Source organism: Plecotus auritus (assembly GCF_963455305.1).
Source record: "Plecotus auritus genome assembly, chromosome: 9".
Taxonomy (NCBI): Eukaryota; Metazoa; Chordata; class Mammalia; order Chiroptera; family Vespertilionidae; genus Plecotus; species Plecotus auritus.
Window position 1 is genome coordinate 48,936,241 of NC_137783.1, and position 21,857 is coordinate 48,958,097.

The following is a 21,857-nucleotide window of genomic DNA, read 5'->3' on the forward strand; positions in this document are numbered from 1 at the left end:
TACGCATCACCTCCCAACTCAGCTTACAAGGAGGAAAAAAGGAAAGAAAAAATTTAAATGCCAAGGGAACATTTTGTTAATTTAGCTACATCAAACTGAATGCGGCAGCTAGGGAGAGCAGGATTTAGCTTTTGCTAAGGGTTGAGGAGGTGTAATTTTTTATTCGTAGCTGTTGCTCTGGTAAAAGAAAGCTGTGTGTGTGTGTGTGTGTTCGTTCTAAGTCTCCATCAGAGAGGTGGTGCTTTGCGGAACAGTACATTTTGGGGGTTATATGTGTATGCAAATTTGCTCAGTTCTGTGCTCAGTTCTGTGCCCAGTTCTGTGCCGCTGGCTTGGTGTAAGGGCATTTTTTTTACTTGGTTCAGCCCCATTTGGTCTTGTTATGCCTTTGCCCTGGGTACCCAAGGAGAAGATGGAGAAGGAAGCAGCAATGCTGTTGGAGAGGGTGGGAGGGGCTCCAGTGAGGACCCCCGCCCACGTTCCCTTCTTTGCCAGACCTCAGGGCTACCCCAGTGTCCTGGGCTGTCACACTTCTGAGGATGCCGGGAAAAGTTTTTGGTGGGGTCCTGGTGCCCGTTTATTTTGAGCTGGTTTATTCTGTGCTGCCTGGACCCCTGGTAAATGATGTTTATTGTGCATCTCTGTTCTTTGTTCACCCCTTTCAATGTGGCTGCTGTTCACACCACTGAGGGAGAACAAGTGTGTGTGTGTGTCTGGAGGCTTGGGATCCACCTCAGTCCTTTTTGTTTTTTCCTCACAACTTTGAGAAACAGGATTTTTTCTTTGCCCATTGACATAGGCTAGGGGGCTAGTAGACAGAGCGCTTTTTTTTTGGGGGGGGGGGGCGGTTGGAGTGCTTAAAATCTCACTCAAGGTTAAAATTTAGTGCTTTTAAGACATGACTGTTCAAAAAGTATCCCGTTTAGTAAACTGAAAATTTGTTCCAAAGCCTTTTCTTTAGCTCTGCTTCCTGAAGATTCTGTGTATGGTGTTTCTCGTCTGACACGAAGGGAGTTAGAGGCAGCAATTTTTTGCTTCTCCATAGATGGTACACCAAATCACCTGGTGTGGAATTCCATTTTTCAGCTGCATTAAAATGCTGCCTGTGTTTTACAACACCAAGACGCACTTGGACACTGCGTAGTGTGGTCATTCTTCGTGTGCACTTCATTTGGAAATCAATTTCTGATATGAAATATTTATATAGAAGAAATCACTTAAATAATTTAGTGTTTGCAAGCGTAGTGGTTTTCTGACAAAGTCTCAAGTTATTTTAGTAAATGTGTGGAACTTCTGAGGAGAAAAGACTTTTGCCACTGGAAGGGGAGAGTCATACTTGGAGCGGCAGCCTGGTTCGTCTGACGTGGGTCAGAGAGAAATTGGATGATTCATACATCGAGCTTTGTTTAGCGGAGAGATACATTCTGGCTCTGGTGCACCTCCAGAGAAGGCATTTTTCTGTGAGCCGGTGAGAGGCAGTGAGGGGGGAGACAGAGAGAATGTGTGAAGACAAACCCTTTGCCTTTGACCATTGTCAAAATGTGGCATCTGCAGCAGTTTTGTCGCTGTCTGCAGTCTCTGCTCAGCTGCTGGTTTTATACTCTGCCTTTTTTCCTGAATGGCACCCAGATGTGAGTGCAGAAGAACGTAAGATGCTGGCAAAAGAAGCCTCTTTTCATTTTTATTATTTTAAAATTAAACTTCCTTAATTGGAGCTAGCTTTATTCTGTCCCCAGCTGCTAAAGAAATACCAGCGTGGGGGATAATTTAGATGTGTTCTTTTTTCAAATAAAATGCCATTTTTGCAAAGGCATCATTTCCCCAAGACTCTTTGCTGTTTTCCTGAGATATACGCTCCTCTAGACGTTTATGTGAATTTTGAGATGATTTGTTCTCCAGAAATTCTAATGATTTGTGTACCAAATTGTGTTTGTGGGTTTGGTGGAGCAGAAGGAGGGGATGGAGTTAAGAGCTTTTGCACTTTTCATTCTGAGAAGTTGGATGAGTGGTCGCTTGCTCACTTGGGTGTCAGTCTTTGAGGGGGTACGTTGGAATTGCCTGGTGGGGCATTAATTTTATTTCAGAGACTTACTTTTCAGAATGTATTCCCTGTCCCTTCTAGATGTATCATTGTGGGAGCTTGATTCCTCAGGATTCGCACCTCTGAAGGGCAGTGGGTGATCAGGGCCCCGAGGGTGAGCTTGGAAGGGCAGACTGTCTTCATCTGCGCTGACGGTTGAATTGTGGCTCTGACCTGGTTGGCTCCTGTGAGTTCTTCCCAGATGGCCTGGGAAGGACTAACATCACAGAAAGCTAACCATCCTTCCCCTTGTAATTGGAAACAGCAAACCAATACCCGAATTTTATTCTTGGAGGCTGGGCTCTGGTAAGAAAAATCAGCCTGACGTGGGGTATGGAAAAACGGAGCCTGGCAAAGATTCCTAAGGGTCATTGTGTGGTCATGCCCCTGAGGAGCACTGCGTTTGTTCCAGCCCATGCCATGGTGCCCGGAAGAATGATTGTTGGGGTAAACTTAACCAGACAGTTTAGTTTTTCTTATCTTCTTCCTTTTTAGCTGTGGGTTGAAGTCAGGCCTGGGATGACTTATATTTTGGTTTTTCTAGCTGCCGTATACAACTGGATCCCTCCATGGGTGCACCTCTCGGCTAGCTGGTCTTCAAGGTTTTTGATAGCCATGACCATTGATTATCATCCAGCTAAGTGGAGGAGGGGACTGCTCAGGATAGCATGGTTCCTCCAAGACGTCCGCAAGGGCCGAGGACTTGGGTTATTGTTCTTTGCAGACATGTAAATTTCAGTGCATGCTGGATTCCCCAGCACCTGGAGTTTATGGGTGTGATGCTTCCCCTTGCCGAAGCTCACATGCTCAATGAGGAGGATGAGGCTAATGCAGGTAAAATTACTGGAGAACAGCACAGGGCCATTGTCAGCCTGTGCCAGTGGACTGTGAGAACTTGGTGGTTTTCGCCTCTCGGGGAGCATAGTTAATTCCTCCACTGTTGGGAGCTTATTCTCTTTGAGTTCCCGAGCAGCTTCAGGAGCTACATGTGGAAAGGAAGGGTCCCAGTCAGGCAGAGCAGGTGACTTGACCCAGGAGGGCGCTTTGGGTGGTCTCCGACAGGTCTCCCAAGATATCCACAGGCCAGCACAGTTCAGTTACGTGCCAAGAAGCTCTCAGGAGGGAGGAATTCTTACATGAAAAGATTGGGACTTGGGCTACATGCAGAAGGGAGAGCAGTTTGCTACACCAGGTCAAGATTTCAGGGAGGGTAAATAGCTTGCACAAATCGGGGCTTTGGAACCAGGCTTGTGCTGAGTGGAGATGATCTGTCTACCCTCTGGGGTTTGTGGGAGTCCAGGAAGAGAGAAATTAGAGAGTAGGGTAAGCTCCTCCCCACACATGCAGACATAAAGCCCTGTGCTGTTGAGAATGAGGGTGGTTCTGGGACATTGAGGTGAATGTGAAGGAAAGCTGGCCAGGCAGGAGTCTTTTGGGGAGGCCGTTCAAGTAAGGATTTGGGGGATGTATGGGTTCTCCTTTCAGTCCTTCACCCTGGAGTGACAGGCATGTGGGGGAAGACAAGCCACCTCCAGTTGGTAGAGGGCAGCTGTTCCCAGGCTGAGCAGGGTCTGAGTGTCGGCCCTGACACGTATATGTGGCAATTACGCTGTTAGAGGGTCATAGTTAATGCAGTTCTCCCATGACTCCTGCCACTAGCATGCTGTGCCACTCAGCACCCAGCAAGACCTGGCCCTGGGCTCTTTCAGATGGGGCGGAACCAAAACTTGAAATCTCATCTTTCAATACTTTTGTTTATTACCATTCTTCCATGCCACAGTGTTTCTGCAAGGCTGGCACTTTGGGTTACATTCTCCCCCGAGGAGATTTTGCATGTTATGGGCTCTCTGAATGCCTTGGGGCCTTTGCAATAGGCCCCTATTGGAATGCAAGCTTTTCCAGAAAGGGAGACTAGCTCTTTCTGGAGTGCCCAGGCATTGGTAGGTGCCCCTCTAATCTTGGAATTTCTCACTTGCTAAAATGTCTGTTTAATGACATGATTATAGTTTATGTTGAAAGAGGTAGCAGTAATAGTAACTACCATTTATTCATCATCTTTCCCTGATTACCTTCTTAAGTCCTTATGACAAGCTAGTTATTCTTCAGTTTAAAGATAGGAAATGAAAGCTTGCTGAGGTTAGTACTTTCCCAAGGGCACACAACTGGTCAGTGAAGAGCCAAGATCTATGTGCAGTTTTGCCCAGTCACAAAGCCTACACACGTGCTTAGCTCCTGTAACATGTTTTTTTTTTTTAAATATTTTTATTGATTTCAGAGAGGAAGGGAGGGGAGAGAGAGATAGAAACACCAATGATTTGAGAGAATCATTGATTGGTTGCCTCCTGCACGTCCCACACTTGGGGATCAAGCCTGCAACTCGGGTATGTGCCCTGACCTGGAATTGAACCATGACCTCCTGGTTCATAGGTGGACGTTCAGCCATTGAGCCATACTGGCCAGGCTTCTATACCGTATTGTATTCCATTGCATTTCCCCCAATTCTAATTCATTGTCATCCTCAAGACTTTTACCTGGTAAACTTAGTGTGGATTGGTACTAAGTGGTAGAGAAGAGGAAAATTTTGTCTTCTAGGCCCATGAAAAGAGGACTCCCCACTTTCAAGACTGTTGCTGTTTTGCTTTCTTCCCAAATTTATATTTGGCCTCATAATTTTTCAGGGGAGATAAAAACTGGAGGCAGTGAGTCTTTATATCAAACATTAGCATTTTAGAAGTCTGTAGAAAATTAGGTTGGGTTAACTTTTATTGTCCTGTTCCTTTAAGATAAACAACAAGAAAAATATAAGAAGCTCTCTCATAAGGGGACTCTGGAGGTTGGGTCTTCGCTAGTTTTTTTTTTTTTTTGACTCTCCTTAAGTGTTTGAGTCCTATTGCTGCTGCAGTTCATCTGGACAACCCTTTACAAGGCATAAGTCTTGTTTTCTCATCAGTGACAGGCAAAGAATATTGTCCACTCTTTCACTCAGGATATCTCTGGGTTGCATAGGACATAGGTTATTTGAATGTAAATGCTTTGTAAATCACAAAGCACTACATAGTATAATGGACTAGAGCAGTGTCTGCAAACTCATTAGTCAACAGAGCGGCAGTTTGTTCGCGAGCCGCAGTTTGCTGACCAATGGACTAGAGGCCTGGTGAACGAAATTTATGCACATGGGGGTGGAGGAGGTTGTCCCTCAGGCTGGCTTGTACTCTCTCACAATCTGGGACCGCTGGCTACCTGCCTGATCGCCCCTAACTGCTCTGCCTTGGCCCCCGCCGCTGCAGCTTCATCCAGAATGACATCCAGAAGGTTGTTCGGCTGTCCGGTCTAATTACCATATTACACTTCTATTATTATAGATTACTTTAAGTTCTATTGAGATATAGTTGACATATAACATTGCATCAGTCCAAGGTATACCACATAATGACTTGATGTATGTATATATTGCAAAATGACTACCACATAAGTTAACATCATATAATGCATTATTGTCAATATGCCTTTTTTATTTCAAATGAGAAACTGAACTCTTGCTAGTTTGAAGCTCAGAGTCATTGTTAGAGACCAAGAAGCCCCGGGAGTTCTGGCTGGAGCATGATCTGGTGGGAGGCGATGAGTTCATGAGACAGAATACATGACTATTAGTTTTCACTCCATTATAAATTATCTGTGAGAGGCTGGGCAAGTCATTTAATTGGTGTTTTCCAAACAGGGGATAATGATACTTATTATTAAGTTGTGGCGGATAAATGAAATATTAAATGTTAGAGAGTTGTTCCTGTAGATGGTGTACCAAAAGATCAGCTATCCCCCAAATAGTTCAGTTCATTCTTGTTTATTTTTGAGCAGAATTACCTTTAGTATTTTGCATGGGTTCATGTGGCATTTGCTGTTTGTGATTTGTGTACAAATCAAAAGGGAGATCATAGTCCTACATTGTTTCCTTGCAAGGAAGGAACATGTGACCATATTCTACAACCATAAGTTTCTCCAACCTGATTTTCTTGTCTTGACTGAAAATTTGCTTGTTAGGTCATTTCTGATCTACAGTGAATTGAAAGGTTGTATTGTAACTAACGGTGTTAGTTTTTTTTTTTTTTTTTGTTTTTTTTTTTACACGAAAGGGCTTATTAGAGCCTCTTCCAAGAAGATAATTGTAAAAATCACATTTAGGCAGTGCACAGGGAGGTAGAATGTGGAGATTTGAAATTAATTTATTATTAAAATAAGACTGTACTGCTACACTATAATATTTAAGTATGTATACATTTTTACAAAATTAGGTTCAAAATTATACATTTTTACAAAAATATACAGTCTTGTGTTCTTTTTTTTTTCTCTTAATGTTATATCATGTGATTTGATTTTCTAGGATAATGTGGTTGTTCAGTGATTACATCATATTTTTTTTCTACAGATATACCACAATTGAACCATTCTTTTATCGACACATATTTACATATTGTTTCCCAGCTTTAGGTGTTAGTAAGAAATGCTGTGATGAACATCTTTGCCTATAAGTCATTGTTTTACTATTTCCTTAAGATAATTTCCCAAAGGGTGAAATAACTGAATTAAATGTCACTAAAACAGTTCTCCCTTGAGTCCCCGTCTGACCCCCCTTCCACCTCTCACAGGAGAGTCTAGGGTGTGGAGTCTTCTCCTTCCTGTTGGAGGTTGAGGAGGTGGCAGATGGGGGCTCTATGGGAAGAATTATTTGAGTGTCTTGACCTAAGCCTGTCCATCCTCACCACAGGCTGATTGCTTGTGTGTGTTTATGCTGGCTCCAATACAGGTAAACCTAATGTCTACCCATAGCCTGGGAGGCACAGCAGGCCTGTGGGGAGGGGAAAGCTGTTTTTCACCCAGGCCTGGCCCACCTCTGAGTCCACACACAGTCCCTGGCCACTGCTGGGACACGAAGCTCCTGAGGTGTGCCCAGTGTAGGCTTTGGCCCAAGGGGGTGTTGGGCAGGCCCTAGAGATGGCCAGGCTTGTGAAGGAGGTAAAGAGAGAAACCCAAACCATTTTCAGCTTTTCCTTTGCAGATCCAACCTTTTAAGCATACCTACATTTACCTTCAATGGCAGTCGTTTTGCATTTTAATGACATATCAAGTACGCTAACTTGCATTTGAAATGAAAGTGCCTTAAATGTCTCTGGCTGTCAGAATGAGATGTTAGGAGCTTGATGAAAAGCGAACAAAGAAGACAAAGTATGAAGCCTGGATACAGTGCAAAATGAAATAAAACCTTGTATGGCCTGTCAGGGGTGTCAGTTGATATTCATATCTAAAGCACATTATAGCATTACTTTGCAGCTCATAGCTTACTCATCTGTCTTTTTTAATTCATCACATTCGAGCCCACATCTTTTAAGTCTCGTGTGTCAACAATGGAAGAAATCTGTTAATTGACAAATGAGTGTCACAAATGTGAATTGGTGCCTTTACATCAGCGGCAGGTATAGTCTCTTTTGTTTTTTGTTGGATCTATTATTGGCATAAACCAGTGTAAGACATCTGTCTTTGTCGGAATGAGAAATGACAGGCCTTCTTGGCTGTCATTGTCTTAGTGCGTGCGCATTCTGTGAGATACTGTATAAAGATAAAATGTCAGTTAAAAGAATATGAAAAACTATCTGGAGGAAGTCCTTAAATTACTCAGAGAGGGGATCCGGGAATTGGGGCTGGAATTGAAATCCGAGTGTTTCAGTTTGTATCTATCACACCTATTTAAAAATAATATTTCCCGAATAACAGGATGAGGTTACCAGGCATTTAGGAAAATGTTATGTTGTGCTGGTATAATTAGCTTTATAAGATGGGGAGAAAAAACTACCTTTGCAAGATATGAGTTTATTTATTATAAGGTCATCTCTCAGACAAGCACAGAATTGTCTCAATAAAAACACTCCAGGTAGGATTCTGGGCATTGATTTGCATGTGTTTTGAAATATTGAAATTGTTCCCTTCCAATTTCTTTTTCGGTTATATTCCTATCTGAGACTGATGAGAAGCATAATGAAATAAAAAGCAGGGGTTGTGGAGTGATGAGACAATTAGTGGGGAGGAAGCTGCTCCTATCACTGAGCTCCTGGTGGGTTTAGAGATTCAGGCAAGGCTAGATAGTGTTATTCACTCCAGTGACTGCTGGTAGGAGAGAAGGGGAGCCTCGGTGAGGGGAGGTAGAAGGACCCGCGGTGGAGGAGTGCTCCTGCTCCCTCTTCTGTCTGCTTCAGCATGAGTGGAGAGCCCAGACACTTAGGGCTTAGGGCTGATGAGGACAGGGTGATCTCAGCAGGCATGTCCTGGTTATAGGATTGGGTGGACTCTTAAGACACACTTTGCAAACGTGAGTGTGTACACAGATCCTATAGGGGTCTTGTTAAAATGCAGTATCTGGTTCAGGAGGTCTGGGAGAGGGCCTGAGATGTTGCATGTCTAACAAATGCTCAGGTGATGCTGACCTGCTGCTTTTCAGACCCATCTTGAGTATCAAGGAGTTCAGTTCATCTTCCCACAGACCATTGGATGGGCTGCTGTAGACAGTGTAGGGTTATGAGAGGAGGGAAGTCTTTGGGTTCTTGGTGATTTCTGCATCACGAAGTAAATTTTTCTGTAGAAATGTTTTGTTTGTTTTGCAACAGGAAGCCCAAACTCATGACTTTTTTTGTAGCTGTATGTGGCTGGGGGACAGGCCTGTTTCTTAGTCCAAGGTACCCTGCTTTCTCTGAAGGGATTGGCATTGTGTATGTGCACACACCTGCATTGCACACACATGCTCATTGTTGTGTGGTTGAGGAAGGGCATGTACATGATTGTGCATGTGTTGGCAGAACTTGTGTGTTCTTGTGTATATGTGGTGGTGTATTGGGGATAGGCATGCGGCAAGCCTGGGTGTATACAATTTGTTTATGTGTGTGAATGTAAACATGTGCTAGCTGTATGTTTTAGGGATAGGTATGCAGGCATGTATCAACCTCAGAGAGAGAGACAGAGAGAGAGAGAACACTGATACATCTCCTAGGACAAAGGAAACGAAAGAGAAAATAAATAAATGGGATGACATAAAAAAAAATAAAAATCTTATTCACAGCAAAAGAAACCATCAAAAGAAACCATCAACAAAATGACAAGAGAGCCCACTGCATGGGAGAACATACTTACCAATGATATATTCAATAAGGGGTTAATCTCCAAAAGACATATTGAACTCATACAACGTAACAAGGGGAAGACAAACAATCTCATTAAAAAATGAACAAAGGACCTAAATAGACACTTCTCCAAAGTAGAGTTACAGATGGCCAAGACACATATGAAAAAATGCTAAAAATCACTAATCATCCAAGAGATGCAAATCAAAATGACAATGAGGTATCACCTCAAAACTGTCAGAATATCTTTCATCAAAAAAACAACCAATGACAAATGCTGGTGAGGATGTGGAGAAAAGGGAACCCTCGTGCACTGCCGGTGGGAATGCAGACTGGTGCAGCCATTGTGGAAAACAGTATGGAGTTTCCTCAAAAAATGAAAAATGGAACTCCCATTTGACCCAGTGATCCCAGTTCTAGGACTATATCCTAAGAAACCCGAAACACCAATCAAAAAAAATATATGCACTCTATGTTCATAGCAGTACAATTTACAATAGCTGCACAATTTACAATAGCTAAGATTTGGAAACAGCTCAAGTGCCCATTAGCAGATGAGTGGATAAAAAAAAAACTGGTACATATATACAGTGGAATACTACGCAGCAGTAAAAAATAACACTTATCATTTGCAATAGCATGGATGGACCTGGAGAGTATTATGCTAAATGAAATAAGCCAGTCAGAGAAAGATAAGTATCATATGATCTCACTCATGTGGAGTCTAATGAACAAAATAAACTGAATAAAATAGATCCAGAGATGTAGAAGCATGGAACAGACTGTCGAACCTCAGACGGAAGGCAGAGGAGGGTGGGTGGGTGGGTGGGAAGAGATCAACCAAAGAACTTGCATGCATATATGCATAACCCATGGACACAGACAATAAGGTGGTGGAGGCCTAGGGTGGGGGGCGGGGGTGGGCTAGAAGAGGTCAATGGGGGGAATAAAGGGGATATAATTTCAACAATAAAGATTTGAGAGAGAGAGAGAGAGAGAGAGAGAGCCCGAGAGAGTGCATGCGAGCACCCCCTAAGTGGAGCACTAAGGCTCCTTTTGAATAATCAGATCGATTGGATATATGCGGTGAAAAAAAAACAACCCACAACTGCTGCTGGGGCTGAAACATTGTCCTTTGGTGTCATTAGTCTTTGGTAAAAATATTTTCCTCCTGGCCCACTGCCGTGGAAGCTGACTGCAGTGTTTGTTTACGGATGGAGTAGACCCCTGGCAAAGTTAGACAGTACTGTAGGGATCTGAGGAAGTCCTCAGATGATCATTGGAGGACCAAGGAAGGGCAACCATGCGGAGCCTTAAGGCCGGACTCTCACCTCCCTTTTCTTTTTCTATTTCAGCTAGAATCATGACCCAGAGAGCACAAAGCCACCCCTTTCTTTTTACACAAACCTACAGTGGACTAATGAGTAATTGGGGGGGAAGAAACAGGTATTTTTCTGAAGGGACTCAGGAAAGGCGATGGTTCTTTTTTTCCAGGTTTTTCTTTCCTTCCCATAGGTCCTTCTGCCTTTCACATTCTATGTACTGCAGACCTTTTCTTGGCTGACCCTTACATGCTCTGTTCTGGAGAAATTTTAGTTTTTTAGTTTTTTTTTTTTTTTTTTTTTTTTTTTTTTTTTAATTGAAACAATACTTAACTGAAGGGAATGAGGCAAGTTAGAGAGAAAGGCAGGGAAGTGTCCCATCTGAAAAAGGTGCATAAGTTGCACCATATACCCCTTGCACCGTAAACTAGAATGTTTTGTCCCATTGTGAGAGGCCTGTTTGGCCTTCTGTGGAGGTGCATTAGTGAAAAGGAAGTTGTCCGAGTATAAAGGGTATATGTGTGTGTCCTTGCACATGTCTCCCTGTTTGCCTTCGAAAAATGGGCAAGGCGCGCACATCGATCTTGTTTATCCATACACATGTCTGTGTGTGCAGACATAGGCCAGATCCACACACAGACATCCTTTTGTGTGCATAGTAGGGGACTAGGTACATAAGACCATTTTTATGTGCCACTCTTGGTCTTTCATTGCCCCCTGTCACAGAGAATCTGAAACAGACAAAAATTTATTGGGTAGTATTTAGAAACATGTCGGTGGTAACGACTGCAGCTCTGATTTCAATTAACACCCACTAAATTTAGTCTAATGCAGTGCATTTGTAGACCTGTTGAATGTGCTTGGCATCACATTGCAAGAATCTAAAGCAGTCATGGTTTAAAAAACATTTCATGCTGACCACTGCTTTCCCATCTTCTCCCCACCCCCATCAATCTGGCACACAGTGGTGAGCTCCCCTGTGAACTGTCGAGTCTTCAAAATTCTCTGTTTGAATTTTAATAAAATGACCTTTCAATTGCAGAGAGCACAGTTAAAGTTTTAGCGTCCAGTCTTGCTTAATGAAATACTACTTCGGAGTTCATAATTCATCATTCTTCACACCCTGCTCACCCCCTTTTCTGGCTGTTTGGGTGAAAACAGCTGGGGAAGTACTGCATTTTATGATTAAGGCACTAAAAGATTAGCCGTAGGCACTGCCCATCTATGGGGCTACAGAATTCAGGCTGCTGACAGCAGATCTGTTTTGAATCGGAGTCAGATTAAAGTGAGTGAAAATCATTTGGGGGCTGAGGGCTCGAAAGGTCACACGTGTAATGAATTGTGGGTGCTTGCCTGGCTTCCCAGGCGAGAACCGTAAGCAATTATTAAATGCCATTGTGCATTGGGAAGGGTCGGCTGGTGGTGACTTTGAAACTCTCCAGAAGTGAGGCTGGAGATTGCAAAAGGTAGTAATAAGACCTTGGACAGGAGAGGGTTTGGAGGGCTGTTGCCTTGTGTATTTGGCTTTATTTGGGGGAGAGATTTTCATTCCTCTCCCGTCTTCACTTTGCTCTGAGACTTTAGTGATAGCATCAGCAGTTCCAGTGGGCGGGGTCTTGCTTGGGACTGTGGGGGAAATCTGATAGTGTCCTTTTTGTTGTGACTTGGTAAGTTCCTTCATAAGCTCCCTGCTTTTTCCGGGTGCTGTGGGAGCCAGTGGTTTTGTAGCCATGAACTATTCTATAATCGTTAACATGTCTTTATTGACAGTCTTCTTTTATCTATTGAAGTCACCCCAAACTACCCTGGCCAGTGGTGTAAGCATCAGGACTGATAAAAAGGTCTGAGGCTTCTTCCCTTTTGAAGGTGAGGGGACTTGAACTGCCTTGACTAAGGGAGGCTGTGCTCTACCCTTTCCCCAGTATTTTTCATCTTGCGTAGTCTACCACTGTAGACAGATTCCAGAAAGTTCCTTCATCACAGTATAGGAACAACCCCTGCTGAATTAAGCCTTCTCATATTTGACATGTATCTCTCCCCCTTCTAGTCCCTGCCCCTCTCCTTGAGCATTTGAGAAACCCTGGCATAGATCTCTCTGGACAAACCTGTTCTGAAATGGAAAGTAAAGCAAAACAAACAAATCCTCTCTCCCCAAAAGACCCCCAACACTTAAATAATTAGGTTTAATTGGTGATTGTATTTTCTTTCAGTGGCTCAACCAATTTATTCAACAGTTACTGAATGTTTGCTATGTGCCCAAGTGGAAAGCTAGGCATTCAAGGTACCAAGAGGACTAACATCCTCACAGAGAAGGATGTAGAAATTGGTGACTACAGCCCAGTAAAGTGATGAAATATTGAGGGATGCACAGGGTATTGATGATAAAGAGGAGTGAGAGTTGACCCTTCTGGGGGTATAGCCAGGAAGGTTTCCTGGAGTGGTGGTAGATGTCTGAGCTGAACTTTAAAAGATCGGGATTGCCGTTCTCCCCTATGCATACGTTTATTTGCCCCAGTTGTCTTTAGTAAATTGGATGAGCCATTTGGGAGGACAATAAAGACATTCATGGATGAAGGGACAGTACAAGCAATGGCAGGGAGGGCTGAAATAGCTGGAGCCAAGACTTGTCTTGCTCTGGAGGATGACTTCTCTGCTGGCCATTTCTTGACCAGGGCAGCATTTGACCATTAGTAGTCTCTGGTTATTCAGCAACACAGAGTAAATGTTTAAGTTTCTTTAGGTGCTTGAGCTACATCAGGGAATGAAGCAAAGACATTGCCAGCTATGCCTCTTGTTTTTCCTTCCTCTTCCTCGTCCTTCCTGAATTTCTCCTGTATTTTGCCTTCTTTATGATAAGGAACTGATCAGACAGGATAATAAGAGGATGGGAAAACAAAGGATATGGCTACTCTATCAATATGTAATGTGATGGGTTTCTGGAAGATCTCACACCTACTAGTATATATGGCTAACTTGTGGATACCAGAGGCAGCACCAATCAAGATTGCAAGTTCATCATCTGCTCTGATTCCTTATTGCTGTATGGTATCTATTCTCTATTTTGTTCTCTCCTTACTCAGGCACCTGCCACTTAGTCATACTTAGGTACAAATAGCTGATAGCAATGGAAAAATCCCAAAGGAATATCTGCTTGTTTCCAGTGATTTATCCTCATGGATCAAACACTAGTGGAGTATCAGGCAGCTTTGACCAGGAATGAGGACATATTTTTAGGGAGTGGTGGGAGGGTGCTTAGGGGCATTCATAATAACCCAAAGGACTTCACATAAGGTTGCCATTCTTCCTCACGAATATGTTTATTTGTTCCAGTTGTCTTTAGTTAATTGAATTCTTTTGGGGAGAGGTGAGGACAGATTATTGGCCTTGGCCCAGGGATATAAGGAGAAGGACCACTAGAAATCTAGCGCCATCTCTGTTACTGCATGATCATTGCATGTGGGTGATAGGGCAGTTGTAATCTCTATCCAGAAGATAGGAGGTTTTCCAGAAGTTAGCTTTGTTTCTAGAGTTACCCAGTATGACCAAACACGCATCTCAGCTAGCAGTAGACTCCTTTCTGCAGTGGTCCCACAAGTTCTACGGCTTAGAGTTTGGTTGGATATTCCCTTTGTTCTTGAGGTTCTGCGGTAAAAGTGATGATAATTATTTCTTTTTGGTTCAATGAACTTGGAATGAAAGAAAGCTTTATTTTCTCCTGTATTAGAAGGTTTTTGCAGGTCTTCAGGGGAATGTTGGGCACAGGGCTTTGGAGGGAGGTAGAGTGGAAAGGATGAATGCCAAGCCCCAACATGGGGTGGGATGGGTAGCTAGGGCCCTGTCTGTATTATTGGTTCATGGCGCCCATCCAGCCTGTGGCCTCTCTCACACAAAGCCTTCGTTCTGATTAATGGCATCCGTGTCTGGGAGGCATGGATTGTATTAGACCTTGCTTAAAAGTGCTTGCTATACATTCACTTCTCCTGGAAGTGCACCAAAATAGGACAAGAGGAAAAAAGAGAGTGAGAGAAAGAGCCTGCATTTGGAAAGGGTAGAAAGGAAAGCTTTTTTCACAAATGCTTTCTGTGACTTTCTGTACTCTTCAAGGCTTTATCTCTGCAGGGCTCCTATGGGAGAGCAAGGGGACAAAGTGAAGACAGACATCTTGGGAAAGAAAACTGGTTTCCCTGCCAAAACTGGGAGATGGTGCTGGCTCTCTTGGCTTTTCAGAAACTCTCAGAAATCTGCTGACATTTTAAAGGGGGGAAAAAAGAGAGAGAGATGATTTATGATGACATCACATGTTGCTCAAGCAGATCCTGCGAGAGGAAAATGGTTTTTATAGAGAGCATGTTGCAATAAAGAAGCAGTGAGTCACTGGGGGAGCATCATCAATTGAAATGCCTTGAGTTATTTGCCTTAACTCTTGCTATTTCCCCCACCCCCAACCCAACCAAAGGTCTTGACAGCATCTAGGGCCCTGCTGTAAAGGGGTTCAGAGAGCCTGAGCCCAGCTAGAACCCAGTGTGCTGCCTTGTCTTCCCTGTACCCACTCTCCTCCCTCTTTCTGATGACTTTGCATCCTGCATTGTTCTTAGCTCCCTGTAGGACAGGTGGGTGTGCAGGTGTTGTACTGGCTGCCCTTGGGTGTGTGTGTATGTGTGTTTGGTGTGTGTGTGTGCTGCCTCTGTGTGTTGTAGTGATGGGTGATAGAAGAGGGTGGTGGCGAGGGGGGGGCTAGTGAATTTTTGCATTTTTTTGTAGTGGTAGAACAATGACTTTTGCGGAGGGGTGTGGGTTGTCACCCTGCTTGTTCAGGGGCAGTACCAGGGGATTGGGGCTGGGGTGAGGGAACCAGCGTTTTGGGCTTGGCAATCCCAGGAATGCACTTTAAACCTCAGACAAGGTTTGGAACCTGACGTTGATCTCCAGGGAGTTCTCTTGTCTTAGTTGGTGCTATGGCTCATCACCTGCACAGCACCAATCCTGAATCTCAGCAACATGGCTGACGGAGTTCAAAAGGCTTGTCTTCGTGGCCCTATACTCCTGGTTCTTCCATGCACTTCTCCTCTTTAATAACACTTTCTCTCCTTTTCCTCAAGACTCTACTACCTTCCTGCTTTCCCCCTGCCATCTCAGAATGGGCTGAGGAGCAGGCCAGGAACCCTTTCATATTCAGGTCGTGTTGACATACTGGGTTCTAACTATCTTGTGTGCATTTCTGTTGAAGGCCAAATTCTAAAGCTGAAGGCAGAGATCCTTTTGAATGGGTTTCAACCATTAGAGGGATTGCGGGTGTTTTTGGGAGATGTCAGTGGAGGTGGGTTGTGCAACAGGCACTTAGTTGGTTGGGCCAGCTGTAGGGTGGATGGTACTCTTCCTTTCCTGTGTTAGAATGGCCTGTGTGGCTCCAAGCTAGCCTCTTTGGAGCAGGTCCTTCATTGTAGGGACCTTCCAGTCTGAGCATCCCTGCAGATTGTCCCATTGAACAGTCATGCTCCCACAGTATATGAGGTTGGGGAATCTTCCCTTAGAAGAAGGGCCAGTCACTTCCTAGGTGATGGTTAGGAGGTCTTTAGGCCAGCCCAGCCCAGGCCTTGCCCTGCTTTTTTATATCCTGGAAGGATTCAGTTTAGGCCTGGGAAGTCTTTGAAACTTGAAGCCCTCCCTGTTGAATCACCGCCTGGGCCTGGGGCACATCCCTGGGACAGAGATGCTTCTGGTTGGTCAAGCCCGGACTTTCTGCCTCGAGCAGTGAATAGTGGCTCTAGGGAGGAGAAATGGCTTCATCATGCTCACGTTCTTGGTGTCTGCTAGATAGGCATTTCCTAACTGTCTTTTTTAAACAACCATAGATAGCGACAGTAATAAACCACCCATCATCCCATCACCTTCGTCCTGCTTTTATTGAGGTCTGGGGGTACAGCAGTAAGCAAGACACAGTCCCTGACTTCATGAAACTCCCATTGTTTAAAAAAAGCTTACCACTTTTCTGTTGAAAAAGATCTAATTTCACCCAAAGAGCTATGTCTTGCCCTGTATACATTGTGGGAGTGGGGGAATATGAACTCCAGTGCTAAGCCAGGCATTTGAAAACTTTTAGCAACCCTGTAAGGTTTTTTTTTTTTTTTTTAAATTTTTTTTTATTTCCCTTTCAACTGCAAGGAAATGGAGATGAAACCTGCCTATGGTCTCACAGCTCCTCAGTTGCAGTCAGTGTTAGAACTTGGTTCTGTCTGTTCTGAGCTTTCTCCCCTGCACCGTGCTCTTGGTAATGGTACACATATTGTTTTGAGTTCTGCTGTTTTTCACTTAAGATGTCAAAAGCATTTTTCTGGGTTTCTATAGTATTCATGATAATCTTTTTAAATGACTACATGATTTTTCTACCCATGCTGATGTATTCTAATGTAAACCAGGCCCTGAAACATTGAATGCTTATTTCTAATTCTTTTTCTGATGTTGGAAATTAAGTGGAGAGTTGTCAGACTGCTTCATTCCCCTTTCCTCCACTGTCCCCTAAAAGAAGCAATTGGACCAACACAGATGGAGCCTTGTGAGGGTCTCCAGGTTGTTTGGGGAACATGTTGCCCTTCATCAGTGAAGACTCATGGAAGGAGAGCTTGGCTTCTTGTTCTTGACTCTCTGGCTTCTGGCTCAAGCCAGACTTCCTTGCTGGGTGTTTCAGAGATTCCTAACTTCCTCCTCTATCCCAGGCAGGGGAAAACCATTTTGCTATGGTAGTTCCTTCTCTCCAACCAACTTGTCCACCTTATTCACTAGTCTTAAATCCATTCTCTTTATCTGGAATTCTTCCTGTTTCCACCTCCCTCAAATCTTCTCTACTCAGCTCTTCCTCAGCTCAACATCTGTAGCTTCCAGGCCCCTCTGCCAGATTTCTTTCCTTATGCTTTTTGAAGCCCCACCCTCTTTAACTTGACAACAAATTATATGCTGTCACATGAATTTCTATCTCCTCAAAACCAAGGAAAGAGGCAAGGTGGTCTCACATTCATGCTCCCAGCACGTTTCCACTGCTATCTTATTTAATCCTCATAACAACACTTTGAGGTGGGATTTATTATCCCTGTTTCACAATGAGGAGGGTTTAAAGTTAGCCCAGGCATGGCAAGAAAAAAGGGGTGCCATGTAAGTGGCAGAACTCCTAAATGGCAGGGATCATTTCTTTAGCTTCTTATTCTATCCCCTTACTGACCAGTGTGTACTGCAAGACACATAATAGGTGCTTATTAAATGCTTGTTGAATTTTACTGCAGAACCAGCTCTAAATGGTCCTATCCTGTTTAACAAGCTACTGAGTTGCTCTTCAGAGACAACAGACCCAAACCGCAAGTCATGAAGCCAAAGCATGTACAGAGGAGAGAACTTTGACCTTCAGCTGCACCTGGAACCAAAGTCCTCCCTACCTCCCCCCGCCCCCCGCCCCATACACAACTAAAGGATTGGGATATAACTGGAATTTAAATACTAGAACGAACAATTTCTGAAGTGAAGGGTCTTTTGTCCAGGAAGATCCAGTGCTGACACACCTTACCATAAATGGCCAACCTCCAAGATCATTTAGCTAAAACTTGTACTGCCGAGAAGGGCGAGCGGCGCACCACGGTGCGGTGCGGTGGCGGAGGCTTCCCGGACTCAGATTCTCCGGTGCCCGGAGCCTTAGTACAAAATGGCACTCTCACAGGCTGCGGAGGAGGAGGAGGACGGGCTGGGACAGCGATGAGCTCTGAGGCGGGTCGGGACAAAGAGGTCACGGAGGGAGGCGGAGGCGGGGCGCGGCTCTGCAGCGTTGCTGCCCCCGCTGGGGGCCGGCGCTGAGGCTTCCCCCTCGTGCTGCGGAGGTTTTGGTATGAACAGGATTCGGATCCACGTCTTGCGGACCAATCGAGGGAGGCTCACCCCAGGTCTCAGGAGTCCCTCTCTTGTTGGTTCACTCATCGCCCAATGCTCGCAACCTCATCTGGAGGGACGGGAGTTTTGCATTAAGCATATTCTTGAAGACAAGAATGCACCTTTCAAACAATGTAGTTATATATCGACGAAGAATGGAAAAAGATGTCCCACTGCTGCCCCAAAGCCAGAGAAGAAAGATGGGGTGTCCTTCTGTGCTGAACATGCCCGTAGGAATGCACTGGCACTTCATGCTCAAATGAAGAAGACCACTCCAGGGCCTGTGGGTGAAACACTCTTGTGCCAGCTGAGCTCATATGCTAAGACAGAGCTGGGGTCTCACACTCCAGAAAGTAGTCGCAGTGAAGCCAGCGGAATTCTGGATGAAGACTGCTGGAGTGATGGGGAGCAGGAACCCATTACTGTGGATCAGACCTGGAGAGGTGACCCTGACAGTGAAGCTGATAGCATAGACAGTGATCAAGAAGATCCCTTGAAACATGCTGGTGTCTACACAGCCGAAGAAGTGGCCCTGATTATGCATGAGAAACTAATTCGTTTACAGTCTTTGTACATTGATCAGTTTAAACGACTTCAGCATCTGCTCAAAGAGAAGAAGCGACGTTACATAATTGGAAAGTGGAACATGAAGCTCTAGGTAGTAGTCTCCTGACTGGCCCAGAGGGACTGTTGGCCAAAGAAAGAGATAACTTAAAGTGTCTAAAATGTCTGCAGAGGTATCGTCAGCACTATGGAGTAGAAGCCTTACTACATAGGCAGCCGAAGGAATGCAGAATGCTGGCCACAGATGGTGCTGCCCAACAGGCTCATACCACACGTTCCAGTCAGAGGTGCTTGGCCTTTGTGGATGATGTTCGTTCTAATCAGTCTCTTCCAATGACCAGACACTGCATTACTCAATTTGTCAGGACACGAATCAGGTTCTCTTCAAATGCTGCCAGGGGTCTGAAGAGGTACCCTGCAACAAACCAGTTCCTGTAAGCCTCTCTGAAGATCCCTGCTGCCCACTGCATTTCCAGTTGCCTCCTCAGATGTATAAGCCCGAGCAGGTACTGTCTGTGCCAGACGATCTGGAAGCCGGCCCCATGGATCTGTACTGGAGTGCTGCTGAGCTTCAGCCCACTGAGAGTTTACCTCTGGAGTTCAGTGGTGACTTGGATGTTGTGGGTGATGGTATGCAGTGTCCTCCTTCACCCTTGCTTTTTGATCCTTCACTAACCCTTGAAGATCATTCAGTCAAAGACACTGTTGAAGGCACAGTGGATACTTTGGGCCAGATGCAGATGGCCGGAGATGGGTGCAGATCGCAGGGATCTCAATTCTGAAAAAGCCTCTGCACCATTGCCTCAAAGTGGAGTGGCTACTGCAAATGGAAAGCCAGAACACAGTTCTATCAGTTGATAGTTTGTTTTGGGAACCATTTGACTTTGGAGGATTTGAATTTCCCGTTATTTAAACAAGTATTTCTGACCTCTCTAAAGGACAACCCAGACTGCTTTGTTTTCCTTCTGGGTTACTGAGTGCTATAGTCAAACATACACTGGGGAAGGGACCAGTAGTAGTGTCTAAAAGTTGTGTCTTCCCACTCTGGGCAAGGAAGAAAGATAGGTGAATCTTGTCAGAGCTGCTGGGATCGAGCGAGTATTTGGGACTCTGTGCTATGAGGAGAGACATCTTGGTACAGGGATTTCCAAAGTCTTTAAGTGGGAGTTGTGTACCCCTGGGATATTGATGGACCCAGTGTTTGGCCATTGCTATCTAGCAGCTTGTGTTTTAGCCTTTTCTCACCTCTCACCTAATTGGGGACCTGACCTGTAACTTCAGAAAATAATCCCACAGGACTGGGTCTTCCTTAACCATCCATCTTCAATCTATGTAAATTTCTGCAGTGACTATCCTAATGTAAAATGCCATAAAAAGTTATTGTATATAGTTTCTACTAAATGTTAAAATGTTATGAAAATATAAAAAAACAAAAAACAAAAAAACAGAACAAAACAAAACAAAAAAAAACTTGTACTGCCGCCAGGCTGGTGTGGCTCAGTGTTTGAGCATTGACCTATGAACCAGGAGGTCACAGTTGGATTCTGTCCTGGCATATGCTTGATTCCCAGTAGGGGGTGTGCGGGAGGCAGCTGATGGGTGTTTCTTATTGGTGTTTTTATCTCTATCTCTCTTCCTTCCTCTCTAAAAATCAATAAAAATATCTTTTTTTTTTCAAATTTTTATTAAGGTATTATATGCATACATATCTTACCATTGCCCCCCCCCCCACCCCACTCCCATACATGCCCTCACCCCCCAATGTCTTGCATCCGTTGGTTACTCTTATATGCATGCATACAAGTCCTTCAGTTGATCTCTTATTTCCCCCACCTCTCCCTAACCTTACCACTGTAATTTGACAGTCCGTTTGATGCTTTACTGCCTCTGTAACTATCTTTTTGTTCATCAGTTTATAATGTTTTTCATTATCCCTAAATGAGTGAGATCATGTGGTATTTTTCTTTCATTGACTGGCTTATTTCACTTAGCATAATGTTCTCTAATTCCATCCAGGTGTCTACAAATGGTAGTAATTCCTTTTTTTTTATGGCAGCATAGTATTCCATTGTGTAGATGTACCATAGTTTTCTGATCCAGTCATCTGCTGACGGGCACCTAGGCTGTTTCCAAATCTTAGCTGTTGTAAATTGTGCTGCTATGAACATAGGGGTGCATATATCCTTTCTGATTGGTGTTTCTGGTTTCTTAGGATATATTCCTAGGAGTGGGATTACTGGGTCAAATGGGATTTCCATTTTCAGTTTTTTGAGGAAACTCCATACTGTTCTCCACAGTGGCTGCACCAGTCTGCATTCCCACCAGCAGTGCACGAGGGTTCCTTTTTCTCCGCATCCTCGCCAACACTTGTCGTTTGTTGATTTGTTGATGATAGCCATTCTGAGAGGTGTGAGATGGTATCACATTGTCGTTTTGATTTGCATCTCTCGGATAATTAGTGACTTTGAGCATGTTTTCATATGTCTCTTGGCCTTCCTTCTGTCTTCTTTCGAAAAGATTCTATTTAGGTCCGTTGCCCATTTTTTTATTGGATCATTTATCTTCCTTTTATTAAGTTGTATAAGCTGCCTGTAGATGTTGGAAATTAAACCTTTATCAGTGATAGAGAATCCAGATATCGACCCAAACCAATATGCGCAATTAATATTTGACAAAGGAGGCATGAGCATACAATGGAGTCAAGACAGTCTCTTCAATAAATGGTGTTGGGAAAATTGGACAGATACATACAAAAAAATGAAACTAGATCACCAACTTACACCATACACAAAAATAAACTCAAAATGGATACAGGACTTA

General features: G+C 44.1%; 1 protein-coding gene and 1 pseudogene across 3 annotated transcripts in view; both read left to right on the plus strand.

Moving 5' to 3' along the window:
- The window catches only part of LRMDA (leucine rich melanocyte differentiation associated), a 1,091,841-nt gene that overhangs the window by 17,455 nt on the left and 1,052,529 nt on the right, over nt 1-21,857 (plus strand). The gene's annotated exons all lie outside the window — the stretch shown is intronic.
- On the plus strand, nt 18,433-19,895 carry LOC308257597 (KAT8 regulatory NSL complex subunit 2-like; annotated as a pseudogene). Its single transcript has one exon. The product of its transcript is annotated as a KAT8 regulatory NSL complex subunit 2-like (transcript).